This window comes from Bos indicus, chromosome 15 (genome assembly GCF_029378745.1).
Source record: "Bos indicus isolate NIAB-ARS_2022 breed Sahiwal x Tharparkar chromosome 15, NIAB-ARS_B.indTharparkar_mat_pri_1.0, whole genome shotgun sequence".
Classification (NCBI taxonomy): domain Eukaryota; kingdom Metazoa; phylum Chordata; class Mammalia; order Artiodactyla; family Bovidae; genus Bos; species Bos indicus.
In genome coordinates, this window is record NC_091774.1 from 22910191 (window position 1) to 22933481 (window position 23291).

The window sequence follows — 23291 nt, forward strand, 5'->3', positions numbered from 1 at the left end:
AGGACTATAAAGAAAGCCTTCTTTAAGTGCCAAAGAATTGATGCTTTTGACCTGTGGTATTGGGAGAAGACTCTTGAGAGTCCCTTGGACAGCAAGGAGATCCAACCAGTCCATCTTAACGGAAATATTCAATCCTGAATATTCATTGGAAGGACTGATGCTGAAGCTGAAACTCCAGTAGTTTGGCCACCTGATGCAAAGAGCTGATTCACTGGAAAAGACCCTGATGCTGCGAAAGATTGAGGGCAGGAGGAGAAGGGTACAACAGAGGATAAGATGGTTGGATGGCATCACCGACTCGATGGACACAGGTTTGGGTGGACTTCGGGAGTTGGTGATGGACAGGGAAGCCTGGCGTGCTGCAGTCCATGGAGTCACAAAGAGTCGAACATGACTGAGCTACTGAACTGAACTGAATGTAGGGCCACCCAAGACAGACTGTCTTGATGGAGAGTTCTGCAAAATATGTACACAGTAGAAGGGAATGGCAAACCACTTCAGCATTCTTACCTTGAGAACCCCATATACAGTATGCAAGGCAAAAAGATATGACACAGAAAGATGAACTCCCCAGGTTGGTAGGTGCCCAATATGTTACTGGAGAAGAGCAGAGACATAGCTCCAAAAGGAATGAAGAAGCTGAGCGAAAGCAGAAACAATGCCCAGCTGTGGATGTGTCTGGTGGTGAAAGTAAAGTCTGATGCTGTAAAGAACAATATTGCATAGAAACCTGGAATGTTAGGTTCATGAATCAAGGTAAATTGGAAGTGGTCAAACAGGAGATGCCAAGAGTGAACATCAACATTTTAGGAATACGTGAACTAAAATGGACCAGAATGGGCAAATTTAATTCAGATGACCATTGTATCTGCTACTATGGGCAAGAATCCCTTAGAAGAGATGGAATAGCCCTCAGGGGCAACAAAGAGTCCGAAATGCAGTACTTGGGTGCAATCTCAAAAACAACAGAATGATCTTGGTTCATTTCCAAAGCAAACCATTCATATCACAGTTATCCAAGTCTATGCCCCAACCACTAATGCTGAAGAAGTGGAAACCAAATGGTTCTATGAGGATCTACAAGACCTTCCAGAACTAACACACACACACACACAAAAAGGTGTCCTTTCCATCACAGGAGACTGGAATGCAAAAGTAAAAAGTCAAGAGAAACCTGGAGTGACAGGCAAAGTTGGCCGTGGAGTACAACATGAAGCATGGCAAAAACTAACAGACTTTTGCCAAGAGAACACACTGATCATAGCAAACACCCTCCTCCAACAACAAAAGAGACAACTCTACACATGGACATCACCAGATGGTCAATACCGAAATCAGATTGATTACATTCTTTGCAGTCAAAGATGGAGAAGCTCTTACAGTCAGAAAAAACAAGACCTGGAGCTGAATGTGGCTCAGATCATGAACTCCTTATTGCAAAATTCAGACTTAAATTGAAGAAAGGAGGGAAAACCACTAGTCCCTAAGGTATAACCTAAATCAAATCCCTTATTATACAGTGGTAGTAACAAATGGATTCACGGGATTAGATCTGATAGAGTGCCTGAAGAAATATGGATGGAGGTTTGTGACGTTGTACAAGAGGCAAGGATCAAAACCATCCTCAAAAAAAAGAAATGCAAAAAGGCAAAATGGTCATCTGAGAAGGCTTTACAAATAGCTGAGAAAAGAAGAGAAGCAAAAGGTAAAGGAGAAAAGGAAAAATATATCCATCTGAATGCAGAGTTCCAAAGAATAGGAAGGAGAGAGAAGAAAGCCTTCCTCAGTGATCAATGCAAAGAAATAGAGGAAAACAACAAAGTGTTAAAGACTAGAGATCTCTTCAGGAAAATTAGAGATACCAAAGGAATATGAGCTTCCCTTGTGGCTCAGATGGTAAAGAATCTGCCTGCAATGTGGGAGATCTGAGTTTGATCCCTGGGTTGGGAAGATCCCCTGGAGAAGGGAAAGGATGCCCACTCCAGTATTCTGGCCTGGAGAATTTCATGGACTCTATAGTCCATGGGGTCCCAAAGAGTTGGATACGACTGAGTGACTTTCATTTCACTTCAGTTCACTTCAAGGGAATATTTCATATAAAGATGGGCACAATAAAAGACAGAAGTGGTATGGACCTAACAGAAACAGAATACATTAAGAAGAAGTGGCAAAGATATATAGAAGAACTGTACAAAAAAGATCTTAATGACCCAGATAACCACAATGGTGTGATCACTCACCTAGAACCAAACATTTGGAGAGTGAAGTCAACTGGGCCTTAGGAGGCATCACTATGAACAAAGCTAGTGGAGGTGATGGAATTCCAGCTGAGCTATTTCAAATCCTAAAAGAAAGTGCTGCACTCGATATGCCAGCAAATCTGGAAAACTCAGCAGTGGCTACAGGACGGGAAAAGGTCAGTTTTCATTCCAATCCCAAAGAAAGGCAATGCCAAAGAATGTTCAAATATTGCAAAATTGTACTCATTTCACATGCTAGCAAAGTAATGCTCAAAATTTTCCAAGCTAAGCTTCAATAGTACATGAATCAAGAACTTCCAGATGTTCAAGCTGGATTTAGAAGAGGCAGAGGAAACAGAGATCAAATTGCCAACATCCGTTGAATCATAGGAAAAGGAAGAGAATTCCAAGAAAACACCTACTTCTGCTTCATTGACTATTCTAAATCCTTTGACTGTGTGGTTCACAACAAACTGTGGAAAATTCTTGAAGCAATGGGAATACCAGACCACCTTACTTGCCTCCTGAGAAACCTGTATACAGGTCAAGAAGCAACAGTTAGAACTGGACATAGAACAACGGACTGGTTCAAAATTGGCAAAGGAGTACATCAAGGCTGTATATTGTCACCCTGCTTATTTAACTTATATACAGAGTATATCATGTGAAATTCTGGCCTGGATAAAGCACAAGCTGGAATAAAGATTGCTGCGAGAAATATCAATAACCTCGTATATGCAGATGATACCACCTTATGGCAGAAAGTGAAGAGGAACTAAAAGCCTCTTGATGAAGATGAAAGAGGAGAGTGAAAAACCTGGCTTAAAACTCAATATTCAAAAAACAAATATCATGGCATCCAGTCCCATCACTTCATGGCAAATAGATGGGGAAACAATGGAAACAGGGACAGACTTCATTTTCTTGGGCTCCAAAATCACAGCAGATGGTGACTATAGCCATGAAATTAAAAGATGCTTGATCCTTGGAAGAAAAGCTATGACCAACCTAGACAGCATATTGAAAAGCAGAGAATTGCTTTGCCAACAAAGGTTCTTCTAGTCATAGCTATAACTTTTTCCAGTAGCCGTGCATGCATGTGAGAGTTGGACCATAAGGAAAACTGAGCACTGAAGAATTGATGCTTTTGAACTGTGGTGCTGGAGAAGACTCTTGAGAATCCCTTGGACTGCAAGGAAACCAAACCAGTCCATTCTAAAGGAAATGAACCCTGAATATTCATTAGAAGGACTGATGCTGAAGCTGAAGCTCCAATACTTTGGCCACCTGATGTGAAGAGCTGACTCACTGACTCTGATGCTGGGAAAGATTGAAGGCAGGAGGAGAAGGGGACGACAGAGGATGAGATGGTTGGGTGGTATCACCGATTTGATTGACATGAGTTTGAGGAAGCCCTGGGAGTTGGTGATGAACAGGGAAGCCTGGCAAGCTGCAGTTCATGAGGTCACAAAGAGTCAGACACGACTGAGTGACTAAACTGAACTGGACTGAAATACTGTAGTAAACTATACAATCTGCAGTTGGTTGTTAAAAACCCACAGATGTGAAGGAACCATAGGTACAAAAGGCTGACCGTAAGTTGTAGACAGTTTCCCACTATGCAGAGGTTTGGCACGCCTAACCCCTGTGCTGTTCAAGGGTCAAATATATAAATATTTATTCCCCTGACCCAACATTGATTGTAGACGTGGAACTACTATCACCATAGCATACATGTGGAAACCAAGGTTCACAGCAACAACAAATCAAGGTCACAGGACAGGCAAGTGGCAGAACAAGGATCTCAGTCCAGCGCTGACTCCACATCCTGGAATCTACAAAAGTAAGGTGAACTAGAAGTTACTTATCCGGAAGGGGAATGGGGAAAGAGGGCATTGAAGGGAAAGAAGAGAAAGAAAATGCACTAAGTGTTCATTCCTGTCAGCCACTAAGTGAAGCCCTTTATACGCATTATCTCTTTAATCCTCATACTCAGTCATTAAAATCAGTATTATTAATCCCATTTTTCACATGGGAAAACTTGCTCAAGATTATAGTGCTGGTAAGTGGTGAACATGGAATCTGAACCCACTCCATCTTATTCTAAGGAATATACTATTTCTACTATAGCAAATAAAGCACACAATGAAAGAAAAGGAAGGAATACTCAGGTCAGAGGCTGGGGTACACCAACACTTGAAGGGACAAGTGAAGTAAATTGAGCAGCAGAAAATTATTTTAGAACACACAACCAGAGGGACAGGAGAAGAATCAGCAAAGTGTTATGTGGGAGTATAGGACCAGAGAATGTTAGGACATTGACAAGAAGGTCAAATGTAGAAAAGTAGACTGAGGACTGGAAAACCCATTTCATTTAACACTTAATAGGCTTTGGTGACCTTTTTGAGAACTGATACCACTTCCCTGGTGGCTCAGCAGTAAAAGAATCCATCTGCAAGGTAGGAACCTCAGGACACGCACGTTTGATCCATGGGTCAGGAAGATCCCTTGGAGGAGGGCATGAAAAAACACTCCAGTAATCTTACCTGGAGAATCCCATGGACAGAGGAGCCTGGCGGGCTACAGTCCATAGGGTCACAGAGAGTCAGACACGACTGAAGCAACTTAGTACACATGCACACATGTAGCATGGTGGGGTGAAAAGTCAGATGGAAGTGAACTGAAAAGACCTCAGGAAGCAGGAAAACAGAAACAATGAGCGGGGAGAGAGGGTATTAGTTGGAGAAGAAGGTGCGAAGGAACGAGGGGATTTCAGGATGAGAGGACACTTGCAGGCTGACATGAGGGATTAGTGAAGGAGAAACAGATAAAAAGGGAGGGCAGGAATGATGCGGCGAGGTTTCAGAGGAGGGGAAGAGGCCTCTTTCTGCTCTGATGATGAAAGGCAGGAGTAACTCTCTGGGGAATTAGGGAGGTAAGGAAGAAGGCAGTTCAAGGAGCTCAAATCCCATTGCCCCTCTATCCATAATGAAGTGGGCAGGTCTGTCTGTTGACAGTCAAAGGGACAGGCAGAGTGAAGGAAGTTTTGGGAAAGGGACCCCGTGGGAAGCTGGAAAGAGCTAAAGATTTCCTGGCAGCAGTAAGGACTCAGATGGGGCTGAGTAACGTGATTAATATCAAAGGTTAATTCTATATATTCATTAATGTGTGTAAGGGCAGGGGATATGGAGACTTAGCAACAAACATTGGCTCAACAAATGAAAAACCCTTCACCAACACAATTTCTAATTAGCCCACTATACTTATAGTTTTCTAACTTCTCTAAAGAACCTGTTTTTAGAGGGTTTAAAGCATCTCGTGCCTCTTAACAGTTGGGAGGCTGTGAGCAATCACATGTGGCCGGACGAGCCTGTCAGGCAGGCTAGAGAACCTTCAGAGGAGTTTGTAGGTTAAAACACTCTTGTCACACCCAAGAGTTTTTATTGACTGGAGCTCTAGGTTAACTCCTTCTCCGAAAGAGGTGGTGGGGGACAGCCCCCTGTAAAGTCAGAGGTGTAGGTAAGAGCACAAAGTAGTAAAGTAGGCAGGCTCTGGTTATGGGGGTAGACGCTCGAGGATTTCCAGGGGGACTCCTGAGGCTCGATCTCGCCTTTGCGTATGTCGAGCCTCCTTCCTCATGACCTTTGCCATGGGCGGAGTACCTCACTCTGGCCCCCAACAGGTAATGGCAGTAACGGGGACCTCCTTCAAAAGGACGTATGTTGGCATGCAGTTGCTGCCAGGACTGTTGTATTCAGTGCCCCTGACCCCGCAGCCAGTCGCTGTTAACCCACACCTCCCCAGAGACTCACAGACACTCACCAGCAATTCCGGCTCAGTCCCTTGTTGGGTCACTGCTCCTTTCTCCTGGGTCCTGGTGCACACAAGGTTTTGCTGTGCCCTCCAAGAGTCTATTTTCCTGGGGGTTTTCAGTCCTTTTGTTGGATCCCGGGAAATCTGTTTTGGGTCCTAGAACTTTTGCAACAGTGCGAGAACTTCTTTGGTATAATTGTTCTCCAGGTTGTGTGTCATCTGCTCAGTAGCTCTAAGTGGGGCTAATGGTGACTTCCTCCATGAGGACTTACGCCACTTGCTGTGCCTCCCAGGGATGCTGCCACTGGAGCCGCTGTCCCCGCCGCAGGTCACTGCTGATCCATGCCTCCACAGGAGACACTGAAACACTCAAAGGCAGGTCCGGCTCAGTCTCTTGTGGGGGTCACTGTTCCTTTCCCTTTATCCTGGTGCACACAAGGTTTTATTTGTACCCTCTGATTGTCTCTGTTGGGTCTGATATTTGATTTCGCAAGTATATATTTCATAAAAATATATATATTTTATATAAAATTATGTTGTTCAAGGATCAACTGTATATACACATTATGTACATACGTATCTTTTCATAAATATATATTTTTATGTCCTGGTGACATGCCCAGCACAGCACCCAACACACAGTAAGTTCTCAGCAGGTGGTGGTGTTATTCCAGAGCCATCCCTATTCGTGTCACACACAGGTACTCTCAAAGATCTCTCTTCCACACTACATCCATCTCTTCTATCTTAAACCTGTATTTTGCCAGCTGGCTGTGACACATCTCTACTCTGATGATTTGCGAATGGCTCAGACTCTTGTTCAAAACTGAACTGCTTGCTTTTCTCCCAACATTTGCTCTTCCTGTATTCTCCATCTCAGTTAAAGAGTCACCATCCATTCCGGTGTGATTTTTTGGACTCCCTCTCTCTGTTACTGCCTACCTCATGACAGGCATCTCTGACTTATTTCTGCAGTTTGTCCTTTTCTCATTGTACTGTTTCATTTTAAGCTTTCATCTTCTCTCACTTGAATTATTACCTGGTTGTTCATCTTTCTGTCCCATACGCTAGTGTGTTCAGAGTGACACCTTTCTAAGATACAGGTTTCACTGTTTCACTTTTCTGTTCCTAAACTCCATGCTTTCCTGTTGAAGCTCACCCCTTTCTCCATCATCATTGCCTGCCACTAATGGCTAATACTAATTTGTTAACTGGCTGCTTCTTCAAGATACCATATACCTTCAGGTTCTTCTGTTTTTTTTTTTTTCTTTCTTTTAATCACCTAATCCTAAGATACCTTTTTACTCTTTTCCACCTGGCAAACACCCTTAAAGAATCATGTTCTTCCCTCTTGACTTTTGTCTGATGTCCACATCCTTCCATTCTGTTGTTCCTCCTTTGCATAGACAGTTTTTTTAAAAAAAAAAAAAAAAACACTTTTCCATTGTTGCAGTAATCATTATATACTTCCCAGGTGGTGTTAGTGGTGAAGAATCTGGCTGCCAGTCCAGGAGACACAAGACGTGAGTCCACCCCTGGGGTGGGAAGATCCCCTGAAGTAGGAAATGGCAACCTACTCCAGTATTCTTGCCTGGGAAATCCCAAGAACAGAAGAGCCTGGAGGGCTACAGCCCATGGAGTTGCAAAGAATCAGATGTGATTGAATACACACACACATCATGATAGTTATTTATACGCCTATAATTTCTGGGCTTGGACAATGCCTCTCAGATAGCAGGGACTCAAGAAACGTTGTTTGATTTGACTAAATAAATACCTAGAATGACAGAGTCAAGAAGGATCTTCTGAGATGGAATCTAACAAGTTAATTATCTAAAAGTAATTTGGGTCAAGAAAATCAGTTATTACAAAATGAGCATGGAAGAGATTGGCTTAATAGCAGAACGTGCCAAAAATTAGGGGTTTGCTTGACAGCTCAGTGTGAGTCAACAATATGAGGTGGTAACAAAGAAAAATAAGAAGGAAAGAAAAAAATATGAATAAATGAGGAAGCTGAGTGTCTGAATTTACACCCGAGTATAGGTTTGGCTCTGTGTATCATGATTTTATTGGGATTTAGACTGGAATAACAATAATTATTGAAACTGTTTTGTTTTTAATGTTTTTTGAAAAAAATTACCAAAACACAGTGAGAAACTGCTAGCTAATGTTATCAAGGAAAAAAAGGAGAAAGCCCAAATGTACAAATAAGAAATGACAATGAAGGAATTCTCTGGCAGTCCAGTGGTTAGACTCCATGCATCCATGGCAGGAGGCACCAGTGTGATCCCTGGTCGGGGAACTAGGATCCCACAAGTTGTACGTTGCAGGCAAAAAAAAAAAAAAAAGAAATGACAATGAAAAAGAAGTCATTGAATAGATAAAAAATTATAAAAGACTTTGTGGGCCTCTATGCAAATATGCTTGAAAACCTCAAGGAAATGAATAATTTCCTGGGGAAATACAGATTACCAAAACTGACAGAGGTAGAAAGTATAGACACCAGTTTTTGTGGAAGTAAACAAGAAACTTATTGAGTAACTAACTGCCTCTTTAAAAAAGTACTAGGCCTCGATTATTTCACAGAGAAATTCTACCAAACTTTTGAATATCAGATAGTTTCAGTGCTTTATAGATTATTTTTGTTCAGTTGCTCAGTCATGTCCAGCTCTTTGCAACCCCATGGACTGCAGCATGCCAGGCTTCCTTGTCCTTCACCATCACCCAGAGCCTACTCAAACTCATGTCCATTGAGTCAGTGATACAATCCAACCATCTCATCCTCTGTCATCATCTTCTCCTCCTGCCTTCAATCTTTTCCAGCAGGGTCTTTTCTAATGAGTCAGCTTTTTGCATAAGATGGCTGAATTATTGGAGTTTCAGCTTCAGCATTAGTCCTTCCAGTTAATATTCAGGATTGATTTCTTTACGATTGACTGGTTTGATCTCCTTGCAGTCCATGGGACTCCCAAGAGTTTTCTCCAACACCACAATTCAAAAGCATCAATTCTTCGCTGCTCAGCTTTCTTTTTGATCCAACTCTCATATCCATACATGACTACTGGAAAAATCATAGCTTTGATTATACAGACCTTTGTCAGTAAAGTAATATGTCTGCTTTTTAATATGTTGTCTAGGTTTGTCATAGCTTTTCTTCCAAGGAGCAAGTGCCTTTAATTTCATGGCTGCAGTCACCATTTGCAGTGATTTTGGAGCCCCCCAAAATAAAGCCTCTCACTGTTTCCATTTTTTCCCTGTCTATTTGACATGAAGGGATGGGACCAGATGCCATGATCCTAGTTTTTTGAATGCTGAGTTTTAAGCCAGATTTTTCATTCTCCTCTTTCACTTTCATCAAGAGGCTTAGTTCCTCTTCGCTTTCTGTCATAAAGGTGGTGTCATCTGCATGTCTGAGGTTATTGATATTTTTCCTGGCAATCTTGATTCCAGCTTGTGCTTTATCCAGCCTGGCATTTTGCATGATGTACTCTGCATAGAAGTTAAATAAGCAGGGTGACAATATATAGCCTTGAAGTACTCTTTTCCCAGTTTTGAACCAATCTGTTGTTCCATGTCTGTTTCTAACTTTTGCTTCTTGGGATGCACAGGTTTCCCAGGAGACAGAGAGGATGGTCTAGTATTCCCATCTCTTCAAGAATTTTTCAGTTTGTTGTGGTCCACACAGTCCAAAGGTTTAGAATATTCAATGAAGCAGAAGTAGATGTTTTTCTGGAATTCTCTTGCCTTTTCTATGATCCAACAGATGTTGGCAATTTGATCTGTTTCCTCTGCCTTTTCTAAATCCAGCTTGAACATCTGGAAGTTCTCAGTTAATGTACTGTTGGAGAATTTTGAGCATTGCTTTGCTAGCATGTGAAATGGTTTTGATCACCACCTCCTGTACAATGTTACAAACCTGTGTCCATGGTTCTTCAGGCACTCCATCAAATCTAATCCCTTGAATCTATTTGTCACTTCCACTGTATAATCATAAGGGATTTGATTTAGGTCATATCTGAATGGCCTAGTAGTTTTCTCTACTTTCTTCAATTTAAGTCTGAATTTTGCAATAAGGAGTTCATGATCTGAGCCATGGTCAGCTCCCAGTCTTGTTTTTGCTGACTGTATAGAGCTTCTTCGTCTTCAACTGAAAGAATATTGTCAGTCTGATTTCGGTATTGACAATCTGGTGATGTCCATGTGTAGAGTCATCTCTTGTGTTGTTGGAGAAAGAGTTTGCTATGACCAGTGCATTCTCTTGGCAAAAGTCTGTTAGTTTGGCCCTGCTTCATTTTGTACTCCAAGGCCAAATTTGCCTGTCACTCCAGGTATCTCTTGACTTCTTACTTTTGCATTCCAGTCCCCTGTGATGGAAAGGACATCTTTTTTTGGTATTTGTTCTAGAAGGTCTTGTAGGTCTTCATAGAACCTTTCAACTTCAGCTTCTTCAGCATTAGTGCTTGGGGCATAGACTTGGATTACTGTGATATTGAGTGGTTTGCCTTGGAAAAGAACAGAGACCATGCTGTTGTTTTTGAGATTGTACCCAAGTACTGCATTTTGGACTCTATTGTTGACTATGAGGGCTGCTCCATTCCTTCTAAGAGATTCTTGCCCACAGTAGCAAATATAATGGTCATCTGAATTAAATTTGCCCATTCTGGTCCATGGTAGTTCACTGATTTCCTAAAATGTCAATGTTCACTCTTGCCATCTCCTGTTTGACCACTTCCAATTTACCTTGATTCATGGACCTAACATTCCAGGTTCCTATGCAATATTGTTCTTTACAGCATTGGACTTTACTTTCACCACCAGACACTTCCACAGCTGGGCGTTGTGTCTGCTTTCGCTCAGCTTCTTCATTCCTTTTGGAGCTATCTCTCTGCTCTTGTCCAGTAGCATGTTGGACACCTACTGACCTGGGGGGTTCATCTTTCCATTTCATATCTTTTTGCATACTGTTCAAAGGGTTCTCAAGGTAAGAATGCTGAAGTTATTTGCCATTCCCTACTCCAGTGGACCATGTTTTGTCAGAACTCTCCATCAATACCCGTCCCTCTTGAGTGGCCCTACATGGCATGGCTCATAGTTTCACTGAGTTAGACAAAGTTGTGCTCCATGTGAACAGTTTGGTTAGTTTTCTGTAATTTTGGTTTTCATTCTATCTGCCCTCTGATGGATGAGGATAAGAGGCTTGTGGAGGCTTCCTCTTGGGAGTGACTGGCTGTGGTTAAAACTTGTTCTTGCTCTGGTGGGCAGGGCCATGTTCAGTAAATCTTTAATCCAGTTTTCTGCTGATGGCTGGGGCTGTGTTCCCTCCCTGTAGTTTGGCCTGAGGTCAAACTGTGATAAGGGTAGTGGCAGTAATGGGGACCTCCTTCAAATGGACTTAGGCCAGCATGCAGTTGCTCCCAGGACTCTTGTATTCAGTGCCCCTGACCATGTGGCAGGCCACTGTTGCCATGCCTCGGTTGGAGACTCCCAGACGCTCACCAGAAATTCTGGCTCAGTCTCTTGTGGGGTCACTTCTCCTTTCTCCTGGATCCTTGTGTGCCCAAGGTTTTGTTGTGTCCTCCAAGAGTCTGTTTCTCCAGTCCTGTGGAAGTTCTGTAATCAAATCCCACTGGCCCTCACAGTCGAATTCGCTGGGGGTTCTCAGTCCTTTTGCTGGATCCCCAGGTTGGGAAATCTGTTTCGGGCCCTAGGACTTTTGCTACAGTGCGAGTACTTCTTTGGTATAACTCTTCTCCAGTTTGTGTGTCATCTGCTCAGTGGCTGTATGGTGGGGCTAACGGCGACCTCCTCCGAGAGGACTGATACCACACGCCACGCCTCCCAGGGCTGCTGCAGCCGGAGCCGCTGTCCCTGCGGCAGGTCACTGCTGACCTGTGCCTTCACAAGAGACACTCAGACCCTCAAATACAGGTCTGGCTCAGTCTCTTGTGGGGATCACTGCTCCTTTCCCTTCATCCTGGTGTGCACAAAGTTTTGTTTGTCTTCTCTGATTTTCTCTGGCGGATCTGAGATTTTTTTAAATGTGACTGTGCCTCTCCTACTGTATTACTGGGGCTTCTCCTTTGCCCTTGGATTCGGGGTATCTTTTTTTTGTTGATTCTCCCATCGATGGTTGTTCAGCAGCCAGTTGTGATTTTGGTGTTCTCACAGGAGAAGATGAGTGTACATCCCTCTACTCTGCCATCTTACTTACAGCAGATGTGAGATTAATTTAGAGGCTTGAAAATGCAGGGAAGTTTCCCACTTCTTTTTATGAAGCAAGTCTAATATTGGTATCTACACATGACAAAGTTGATACATAAAAGAAAACAATTATTCCTATTATTTATGATATCCATGAAAAAGTACAAAATATATAGTACTAATAGAAGGCTAATAAATATTTTCTTAAGAAACAGAATCCAACACTACATTAAAAGCACAATTCACTATGATCAGGTAGGTAATCCTACCAAGAATGCATGGTAGGTTCATAATTCAGAAATCCATTTTGTCATTCACCATATTAATAGATTCGTGGAAAAATAATCATGTGTGTGCATGCTCAGTCATATCTGACTCTTTGTGACCCCAAGGACTGTAGCCCACCACGCTCTTCTGTCCATGGGATTCTACAGGCAAGACTATTGGAGTAAGGTGCCATTTCCTACTCCAGAGGATCTTCTTGACCCAGGGATTGAACCCACATCTCCTGCATCTCCTGCATTGGCAGGCAGATTCTTTACCACCGTGCAACCTGGCAAGCCACGCACACATATATTATATACACATATGTATATACATACACACATATAAATTGATATATTTCATCTTAGTCCTAAAGCCAGTACTACTAATTGGGAAACACTACAAGTGTTTTTTTTTTTTTTTTATTAATTTATTTTTTATTGAAGGATAATTGCTTTACAGAATTTTGTTGTTTTCTGTCAAACCTCAACATGAATCAGCCATAGGTACACATATATCCCCTCCCTTTTGAAACTCCCTCCCATCCTTCACTGCATCCCACCCCTCTAGATTGATACAGAGGGCATGTTTGAGTTTCCTGAGCCATACAGCAAATTCCCATTGGCTATCTATTTTACATATGGTAATGTAAGTTTCCATGTTACTCTTTCCACACATTTCACCCTCTCCTCCACTCTCTCCATGTCCATAAGTCTATTCTCTATGTCTATTTCTCCATTGCTGCCCTGCAAAGAAATTCTTCAGTACCATTTTTCTAGATTCTGTATATATATGTTAGAATATGATATTTATGTTTCTCTTTTTGACTCATTTCACTCTGTATATAGGTACTAGGTTCATCTACCTCATCAGAACTGACTCATATGTGTTCCTTTTTTATGGCTGAGTAATATTTCACTGTGTATATGTACCACAACTTCTTTATCCAATCATCTGTCGATGGACATCTAGGTTGCTTCCATGTTCTAGCTATCGTAAATAGTGCTGCAGTGAACAATGGGATACATGTGTCTTTTTCAGTTTTGGTTTCCTCAAGGTATATGCCTGGGAGTGGGATTGCTGGGTCATATGGTGGTTTTATTCCTAGTTTTTTAAGGACTCTCCATACCAACTTCCATAGTGGCTGCGTCAATTTACATTCCCACCAACAGTGCAAGAGCATTCCCTTTTCTCCACACCCTCTCCAACATTTATTGTTTGTAGACTTTTTGATGATGGCCATTCTGACCAGTATGAGGTGATATTGCATTGTAGTTTTGATTTACATTTCTCTAATAATGAGTGATGTTGAGCATCTTTTCATGTGTTTGTTAGCCATCTGTATGTCTTCTTTGGAGAAATGTCTGTTTAGGTCTTTTTCCCACTTTGTGATTGAGTTGTTTGTTTTTCTGGCATTGAGTTGTATGAGCTGCTTGTATATTTTGGAAATTAATCCTTTGTCAGTTGTTTCACTTGCTATTATTTTTGCCATTCTGAGGATTGTCTTTTCACCTTGCTTATAGTTTCCTTTGCTATGCAAAAGCTTTTAAGTTTAATCAGGTCACACTTGTTTACTTTTGTTTTTATTTCCATTACTCTGGGAGGTGGGTCATAGAGGATCTTTCATTGATCTGTGTCATCGAATGTTCTGCCTATGTTTTCCTCTAAGAGTTTTATAGTTTCTGGTTTTACATTTAGGTCTTTAATTCATTTTGAGTTTATCTTTGTGTATGGTGTTAGGAAGTATTCTAATTTCATTCTTTTACATGTAGCTGTCTTGTTTTCCCAGCACCGTTTATTGAAGAGGCTGTCTTTGCCCCATTGTATATTCTTGCCTCCTTTGTCAAAAATAAGGTACCCATAGGTGCATGGGTTTATTTCTGGATTTTCTATCTTGTTCCATTGGCCTATTTTTCTGTTTTTCTTCCAGTACCATATTCTCTTGATGACTGTAGCTTTTCAGTATAATCTGAAGTCAGGAAAGTTGATTCTTCTAGCTCCATTCTTCTTTCTCAAGAGTGCTTTGGTTATTTGGGATCTTCTGTGTTTCCATATGAATTGTGAAATTTTTTGTTCTAGTTCTATGAAAAATGCCATTGGTAATTTGATAGGGATTGCACTGAATCTGTAGATTGCATTTGGTAATATAGTCATTTTCACAATATTGATTCTTCCTTTTGTCTGCTTAGGTAAGTTTATTCCTAGATATTTAATTCTTTTTGTTGCACTGGTGAATGGGATTGATTCCTTAATTTCTCTTTCTGATTTTTCATTCTTAGTATATAGAAATGCAAGTGATTTCTGTGTATTGATTTTGTATCCTGCAACTTTGCTAAATTCACTGATTGGCTCTAGTAATTTTTTGATATTATCTTTAGGGTTTTCTATGTACAGTATCATGTGATCTGCAAACAATGAGAGCTTTACTTCTTCTTTTCTGATCTGGATTCCTTTATTTCTTTTTCTTCTCTGATTGCTGTAGCTAGGACTTCCAGAACTACGTTGAATAATAGTGGTGAAAGTGGACATCCTTGTTTTGTTCCTGATCTTAGGGGGAATGCTTTCGGTTTTTCCACCATTGAGAATAATGTTTGCTGTAGGCTTATCATATATGGCCTTTACTATGTTGAGGTAGGTTCCTTCCATGCCCATTTTTTGAAGTGTTTTAATCATAAATGGGTGCTGAATTTTGTCAAAAGCTTTTTCTGCATCTATTGAGATGATCATATGGTTTTTATCTTTAAATTTGTTAACATGGTGTATCACATTGATTGTTTTGCATATATTGAAGAATCCTTGCATTCCTGGAGTAAACCCAACTTGATCATGGTGAGCTTTTTGATGTGTTGCTGAATTCTGTTTGCTAAAATTTTGTTGAGGATTTTTGTATCTATCTTCATCAGTGATATTGGCCTGTAGTTTCTTTTTTTGTGTTGTCTTTGTCTGGTTTTGGTATCAGGATGATGGTGGCCTTGTAGAATGAGTTGGAAGTGTTCCTTCCTCTGCAGTTTTTTGAAAGAGTTTTAGAAGGATAGGCATTAGCTCTTTTCTAAATGTTTGATGGAATTCTCCTGTGAAGCCTGGGCTTTTGTTTTTGGGGAGATTTTAGATCACAGCTTCAATTTCAGTGCTTGTAATTGGGTTGCTTATAATTTCTGTTTCTTCCTGGTTCAGTCTTGTAAGATTAAACTTTTCTAAGAATCTGTCCATTTCTTCCAAGTTAGCCATTTTATGCCATATAGTTGTTCATAATAGTCTCCTATAATCCTTTGTATTTCTACATTGTCTGTTGTAACCTCTCCTTTTTCATTTCTAATTTTGTTGATTTGATTCTTCTCTATTTTTTTCTTGATGAGTCTGGCTAAAGGTTTGTCAATTTTGTTTATCTTCTCAAAGAACCAGCTTTTAGTTTTATTAATTTTTACTATTGTTTCTTTCATTTCTTTTTCACTTATTTCTGCTCCAATCTTTGTGATTTCTTTCCTTCTACTAATTTTGAGGTCTTTTTGTTCTTTTTTTTTCCAGTTGTTTTTGGTGTAAAGTTAGGTTGTTTTTTCTAAACAAAGTTTAGATGTTTTTCTTATAAAGTTTCAATGTTTTTCTTATTTCTTGAGGTAGGATTGTATTGCTATTAGCTTCCCTCTTAGAACTCCTTTTGCTGCATTCCATAGATTTTGAGTTGTTGTGTTTTCATTGTCATTTGTTTCTACAAAGTTTTTGATTTCCCTTTTGATTTCTTCAGTAACCTGTTGGTTGTTTAGAAACATGTTGTTTAATCTCCATGTGTTTGTGTTTCTTAGTTTTTTTCTTGTAATTGATATCTAGTCTTATAGTGCTGTGGTCGAAGAAGATACTAGATATGATTTCAGTTTTCTTAAATTTACTGAGGTTTGATATGTGACCCAAGATGTGGTGTATCCTGGAGAGTGTTCCATATGCACTTTAGAAGAAGGTGTATTCTTCTGCATTTGGATGGAGACTGTCCTGAAGATATCAATGAGATCCATCTCATCTAATGTATCATTTGGGACTTGTATTTCCTTATTAATTTTCTGTTTTGATGATCTGTCCATTGGTGCGAGTGGGGTTTTAAAGTCTCCTACTATTACTGTGTTACTGTGAATTTCTCCTTTTATGTCTGTTAATGTTTGTCTTATGCATTGAGGTGCTCCTATGTTGGGTGCATAGATATTTACAGTTGTTATGTCTTCCTTGTGGATTGATCCCTTGATCATTACATAGTGTCCTGCCTTATCTCTTGTAATCTTCTTTATTTTAAGGTCTATTTAGTCTGATATGAGGATTGCTACTCCAGCTTTCTTTTGCTTCCCATTTGCATGGAATATTTTTCCATCCTCTCACTTTCTGTCTGTATGTGTCTTGAGGTCTGAAGTGGGTTTCTTGTAGACAGCATATATATGGGTCTTGTTTTTGTATCCATTCAGCCAGTCTGTGTCTTTTGGTTAGAGCATTTAATCTGTTTATATTTAAGGTAACTATTGATATATATGTTCCTATTGCCATTTTCTTAATTGGGGTTGATTTTGTAGATTTTTTTTTCTTCTCTGGTATTTTTGGACTGTGTAAGTCCCTTTAACATTTGTTGTAAAGCTGGTTTGGTGGTACTGAATTCTCTTAACTTTTGCTTGTCTGAGAAGCTTTTATTTCTCCATCAATTTTGAATGAGATCCTTGCCGGGTACAGTAATCTTGGTTGTAGATTTTTCCCTTTCAGTACTTTAAATATATCCTGCCACTCCCTTCTGGCCTGCAGAGTTTCTGCTGAAAGATCAGCTGTTAAGCATATGGGGTTTCCCTGTATGTTACTTCTCCCTTGCTTCTTTTAATATTCTTTCTTTGTGTTTAGTCTTTGGTAGTTTGATTAGTGTGTGTCTTGGTGTGTTTCTCCTTGGGTTTATCCTATATGGGACTCTTTGTGTCTCTTGGACTTGACTGACTATTTCCCTTTCCATGTTGGGGAAATTTTCAACTATAATCTCTTCAAAAATTTTCTCCTATCCTTTCTTTTTCTCTTCTTCTTCTTCTTCTGGGACCCCTATAATTCAACTGTTGGTGCATTTGATATTGTCCCAGAGGTCTCTGAGACTATTCTCAGTTCTTTTCATTCTTTCTACTTTTTTCTGCTCTTCAGAAGTTATTTCTACCATTTTATCTTCCAGCTCACTGATTCATTCTTCTGCTTCAGATGTTCTGCTATTGATTCTTTCCAGAGTATTTTTAATTTCAGTAATTGTGTTGTTTGTCTCTGTATGTTTATTCTTTAATTCTTCTAGGTCTTTGTTAATTGATTCTTACATTTTCTCCATTTTGTTTTCAAGGTTTTTGATCATCTTTACTATCATTATTCTGAATTCTTTTTCAGGTAGTTTTTCTATTTCCTCTTCATTTATTTGGACTTCTGTGTTTCTAGTTTGTTCCTTCATTTGTGTAGTATTTTTCTGCCTTTTCATTATTATATTTTAACTTATTGTGTTTGAGGTCTCCTTTTCCCAGGATTCAAGATTGAATTCTTTCTTCCTTTTAGTTTCTGCCCTCCTAAGGTTGGTCCAGTGGTTTGTGTAAGCTTCCTGTGGGGTGAGTTTTTGTTTGTTTTTTGTGCTGAGTTTTTGTTTGTTTGTTTTTCCTCTGATGGGCAAGGCTGAGTGAGGTGATAATCCTGTCTGCTGATGTTGGGTTTGTATTTTTGTTTTGTTTGTTGTTTAGATGAAGAATCCTGCACAGGGTGCTACTGGGAGTTGTGTGATGCCTGGTCATGTATTCAGTTGGATTCCTTTATGAGATTTCTCACTATTTGATACTCCTAGGGTTAGTTCTCTGGTAGTCTAGGGTCTTGGAGTTAGTGCTCCCACTCCAAAGGCTCAGGGCTTAATCTCTGGTCATGAATGAAGATTCCACAAGTGGTTTGTTATGGCATTAAGTGAGAGTAAAACAAATATCCAAAAATGAGAAGCCAAAGATGAACCCCAGACAAATGGCAGTTACAAAATCAGGCAAATAAATAATTAAATAATGGAGTATACACATATACATATATACCTATGAGCAAAGTCAAAACAGTCCAAGAAAAATAAAGTATAGTAGATTGACCTGGCAAACAAAGGAAATTAAAAATTTTATTTACCAGTTAAGAACAAAACTAACTAAAGCACAAACTGAAAAACAGAACTAAAGCAAGGTACCAAATGGGGAATAAAGCAATGAAAACAAAACTAAGAAACATGTTGAGAGGAAAGGGAAGAAAGAAAGAATAGATATGCAAAGTTAAATAGAGATAGATGAAGATTTATACATGTTAAAATTTAACTGCAAGGGGAAAAGAACAGTAGGAAAGGCAGACAAAGGAATAAATGTAGAAAAAATAAAATATATTTTAAAAAATTAAAAATTAAAATTATAAAAAAGAGAAAAGAAAAAAAAATGGGAGAAGAAAGAAAAAAGGAAAGAAAAATGGAAAACTCCACAGAACTGCAAAAGCCCAACATAGAGCCAGAGGTTTATAACAACAGTAAAAAGTGTGACTGAATATACCCATATTAATATACACCCATAAGCAAAACCAAGCAGTCCTACAAAAGTAAAGTACAATAGATTGACTCAGTGAACAAAGGAAACCAAATATTACATCTGCCAAAACAAAACTAAAGCACAAACTGGAAAGCAAAACTAAAGAAGGTGCCAACTGGGGAATAAAGCAATGAAAAAAAACTAACAAGTATGTTGAGAGGAAAGGAAAGAAAGAAAGAATAGATAGGCAAAGTTAAATAGAGGTAGATAAAGAAGATTTATATACATTAAGGATTAACTGCATGGGGAAAAGAACAGTAGGAAAAACAAACAAAGGAATAAATGTAAAAAAAATAATAATAGGTTTAAAATAGTAAAATTAAAGAAAGAGAAAAAAAAAGGGAAACTCCACAGAACTGCAAAAGCCCAACATAGAGGCAGAGGTTCATAACAACAATAAAAAATGTGACTGAGGGGGAAAATAAAAAGCTCAAAAGCTTAATTAGATTTCATAGTGCCAATAAAATTGACAGCTACAACAGAGGGGGGAAAAAGGAAAAGAAAAAAGAAAAAAATCCAAAGAATCTACAGAAAAGTCAAAACATAAGAATAATAAATGTTTTTCTGAGTCACTGCTGTCAGAGTCCTTTCCCTCGCTGGGAGTCACAGTTCACCTCACCTCCCAAGGATGCTCTCCAACACTGTGCTGATATCCAGACCTGCTGTGGGGGCAGCTCAGATTCTAATCTGGTCCTTCTTCTGTGTGTTCTTGCCTCCAGTGTCCACAGCTATCAGAACTAGTGCATTTTCTTTTGTGGGAACTCTCAATGACCTTTTATATATTCCATAGACACAGAGTCTGGCTAGTTGATTGTGTGGATTTAATCTGCAGCTTGTACAGCTGGTGGGAAGGTTTTGGATTTTCTTCCTTAGCAACACTGCCCCTAGGTTTCAGCTGTGGTTTTATTTCCACCTCTGCATGTGGGTTGTCCACTGGGGTTTGCCCTGAAGGACTGGGTTTGCCCCTGTGAGGGCCAGAAGTGGAGATGGTGCAGTTGCTTGGGTCACAGGGTTTCTGGCAGCACCAGATTCTCAGGGGAGTTGGTGGCTAGGGCAGCAGGAAACATAGTGCTCTAGAAGGGTATGGCAACAAGTATTGGCCAATATGCTCCAGTATGCTTGCCTGGAGACCCTCCGTCCCTGACAGAGAAGCCTGGCAGGCCACAGCCTACAGGGTTGCAAAGAGTCAGACACTACTGAAGTGACCCTGTGCCCATAGATGCAAGACATGTTTTGCTTGTGGCAGCTCTGCCCCAGTGAGTTGAGTGTGAAGGTGGCGCAACTGCTTGGCTTGCGGGGACCCTGGCAGTGACAAGTATGCAGGGACAGACTGCCTCTGCTGCAGGAGTTATGGTCTTCTCAGAGTCTTTTTTCCAGCCTCTTGTAGCTGGCAATCGAAGGCCTCTTTGGCTAGTCTTTCTTCATAGCTCTGCCTGTTCAGGCACTTTGACGGCTCCCTTGCCTGGAGTCCTTCTCTGTTGTTCAGCGCATCGGGAGGGGCCTCCTGGCTGGGATCCTACTCTGTAGATCAGCATGTCAGGCACTTAAAGGGGCACCTTGGGTGGGGTCCTACTCTGTAGATCTGCACATCAGTCACTTAAAGGAACATCCTGGGTGGAGTCCTGCTCTGTAGTTCAGTGCCTCAGGCGTTTTATGGGGCAGCCTCTCTACTGTTCTCATGCTGGTGTGTGGGGAGAGAGAGGCTATGGTGATGGCTCCACCCCCTATGCGTGAGTCAGCAGTATCGCCTTGCTTCCATGGCTGCCTGGCTTTCCTCCACAGGCATTTCCCACCATAACCTCCTTCCTACATTCCCTCAATCCATCTTTCTACAATCAACAGCAGCCCTTGCCCTGGGATTGCTCCACAGTCCCCAAACACCAGCTCCCAACCACTGTGCCTTCCAGGGGACCTGTGTCCCTGTCCAGGGTATGTATGGCTGCAGCAAGGACTGTCTGGTTCTCATTCTATTTAGGCTGCCACAGATCAGCTGTTTCGCTCTCAGCCTTAAATGTTTCTCCTCTGACTCAGACAATCACTTTGATGTGGGGATTGGACCCCAGCTTCAGTTCCCCCACCCACTGAGGGCAGATCCAGTCCTACTAACACTCCTGTTTCCCCCACTAGTTCCTTGTCCTGCTGAGTTTTGCGTGATTCTATATATTCTTTACCTCTGGTCAGGTATTCCTGTCTGCTCTCAGCTGGTGTTCTGCATTCTGTATGCACTTCTGTGTCTGAAGGTATATTCCTGATGTTCCATGGAGAGATGTACTCCATATCCACCTACTCCTCCACCATTTTGTTCTCTTGGATCCTATCTTCTTTGAGTAGGATGGATGATTCAATATCACAAAGATGTCGGTTCTCCGTAAGTCAATTTTTAAATTTAATACAACCTTAATAAAAATTCTAGTTTTTAAAGGAAATTAGATGAATGAATACCAAGGTTCATGTGGAAAAATAAATATACAAGAGTAGTCAAGAAAACACTAAAAAAGAAAATTGTCTGAGGGGTGGAGACTAGCCCTGTTGTTGTTGTCCAGTTGCTCAGTCGTGTCTGACACTTTGCAAGCCCATGGACTGGAGACTAGCCTTGCTGCTAAGCTGCTTCTAAGTTGCTTCAGTCGTGTCTGACTCTGTGCGACCCCATAGATGGCAGCCCACCAGGCTCCCCCGTCCCTGGGATTCTCCAGGCAAGAACACTGGAGTGGGTTGCCATTTCCTTCTCCAATGCATGAAAGTGAAAAGTGAAAGTGAAGTCACTCAGTCGTGTCCGACTCTTAGCGACCCCATGGACTGCAGCCCACCAGGCTCCTCCATCCATGGGATTTTCCAGGCAAGAGTACTGGAGTGGGGTGCCATTGCCTTCTCTGAAACTAGCCTTATCAGATATTAATATATAATTTTATATTATTTTAATTAAATATGAACATGTAATTAAAATATTATGATATCAATATATTAATGGACAAATGGGCAAGTTATATAGAATAGAAAACCCAGAAATGGACCCAAGAACTTACAGAAATTGATTTATGATAAAGATGGCATCTTAAATCAATATGTAAAGAGGGCCTTTTATAAAAACTTTCTTATTTCTTGCAGTTTAACACAATTGTGATGAAAAATAAAATTTACCATCTCAGCCATATTTAAATGTACAGGTTAGTGTTGTGAAACAGATCTTCAGAACTTTTTCATCTTGAAAAACTGAAACTCTATACTCATTAAACAATAGCTCCCTATTTCCCCCTCTGCTGAGCCCCTGAGAATCACCATTCTACTTCATGTTTCCATGAGTTTGATGGCTTTAGATACCTCATGTAAGTGCTATTGTATAGTATTTGTCTTTTTGTGACTGGCTTATTTCACCATGTTATAGCATGTGACAGAATTTCTCTCCTTTTTAAGGCTGAGTAATATTCCATTATATGTTAAATTTTGTTTATCCCATTCTTCAGCTGATGGATGCTTAGGTTGTTCCTACCTTTTGGTTATTGTAAATAATGCTGCTATAAGATGGGTGTACATATATCCATTTGAATCCCTGCTTTCAAGACAGTAACCTTTTAAGACAAGGCTTTGAGATAAGACCAAGCATTTTTGCTTCCTTTTCCATGCTGAAGACATTGAACATTCAATCTATCAAGCATACGAGAGAAAAGACAAATGTTAAACCCTTCAAAAAGTAAAGTGAAAAATTTTCCTTACAGTGTTTTAATGTTCCATCATTTAGATACATCATTTCTAGTGTGATAATATGGACAAAAATGATTATCCACTAAGGACATTCATCTTATTTGCTTACTTTAGCATAGTTTTGATAAATTTGACAAAAAATTTAAATAAACAGAAAATATAATACATAAAAGATATGAAGATAACTATGTCTAAAAGTTTTGGAATCCATTTTAATTTGAGAAATATCAAGCATTCCATATGCTATTATCTTGGCTATAGGGTAAAGATACAATTATCTTAGAAGTCAACAGCTTAGGGTTTTCCTTTAGCCCTCTGATGTATGAGGTTTGTGATAAGGGGTTAGGATCAAGAGAATGTAAGTTGGTCTTTCATTGTTGTACTCCAGGATATACTCAAAATCTGTCATCCCTCAATTTCAAGTTCTTTGACTAATCAGGTTGTGCTAGGAACCCATCCCACTTCCTTATCTCTATATTTGCAATCTCTC

At 40.2% G+C, this 23291-nt stretch overlaps 1 protein-coding gene across 4 annotated transcripts in view; it reads left to right on the forward strand.

Moving 5' to 3' along the window:
• Positions 1 to 23291, forward strand: part of BCO2 (beta-carotene oxygenase 2) — a 79120-nt gene that overhangs the window by 27365 nt on the left and 28464 nt on the right. The gene's annotated exons all lie outside the window — the stretch shown is intronic.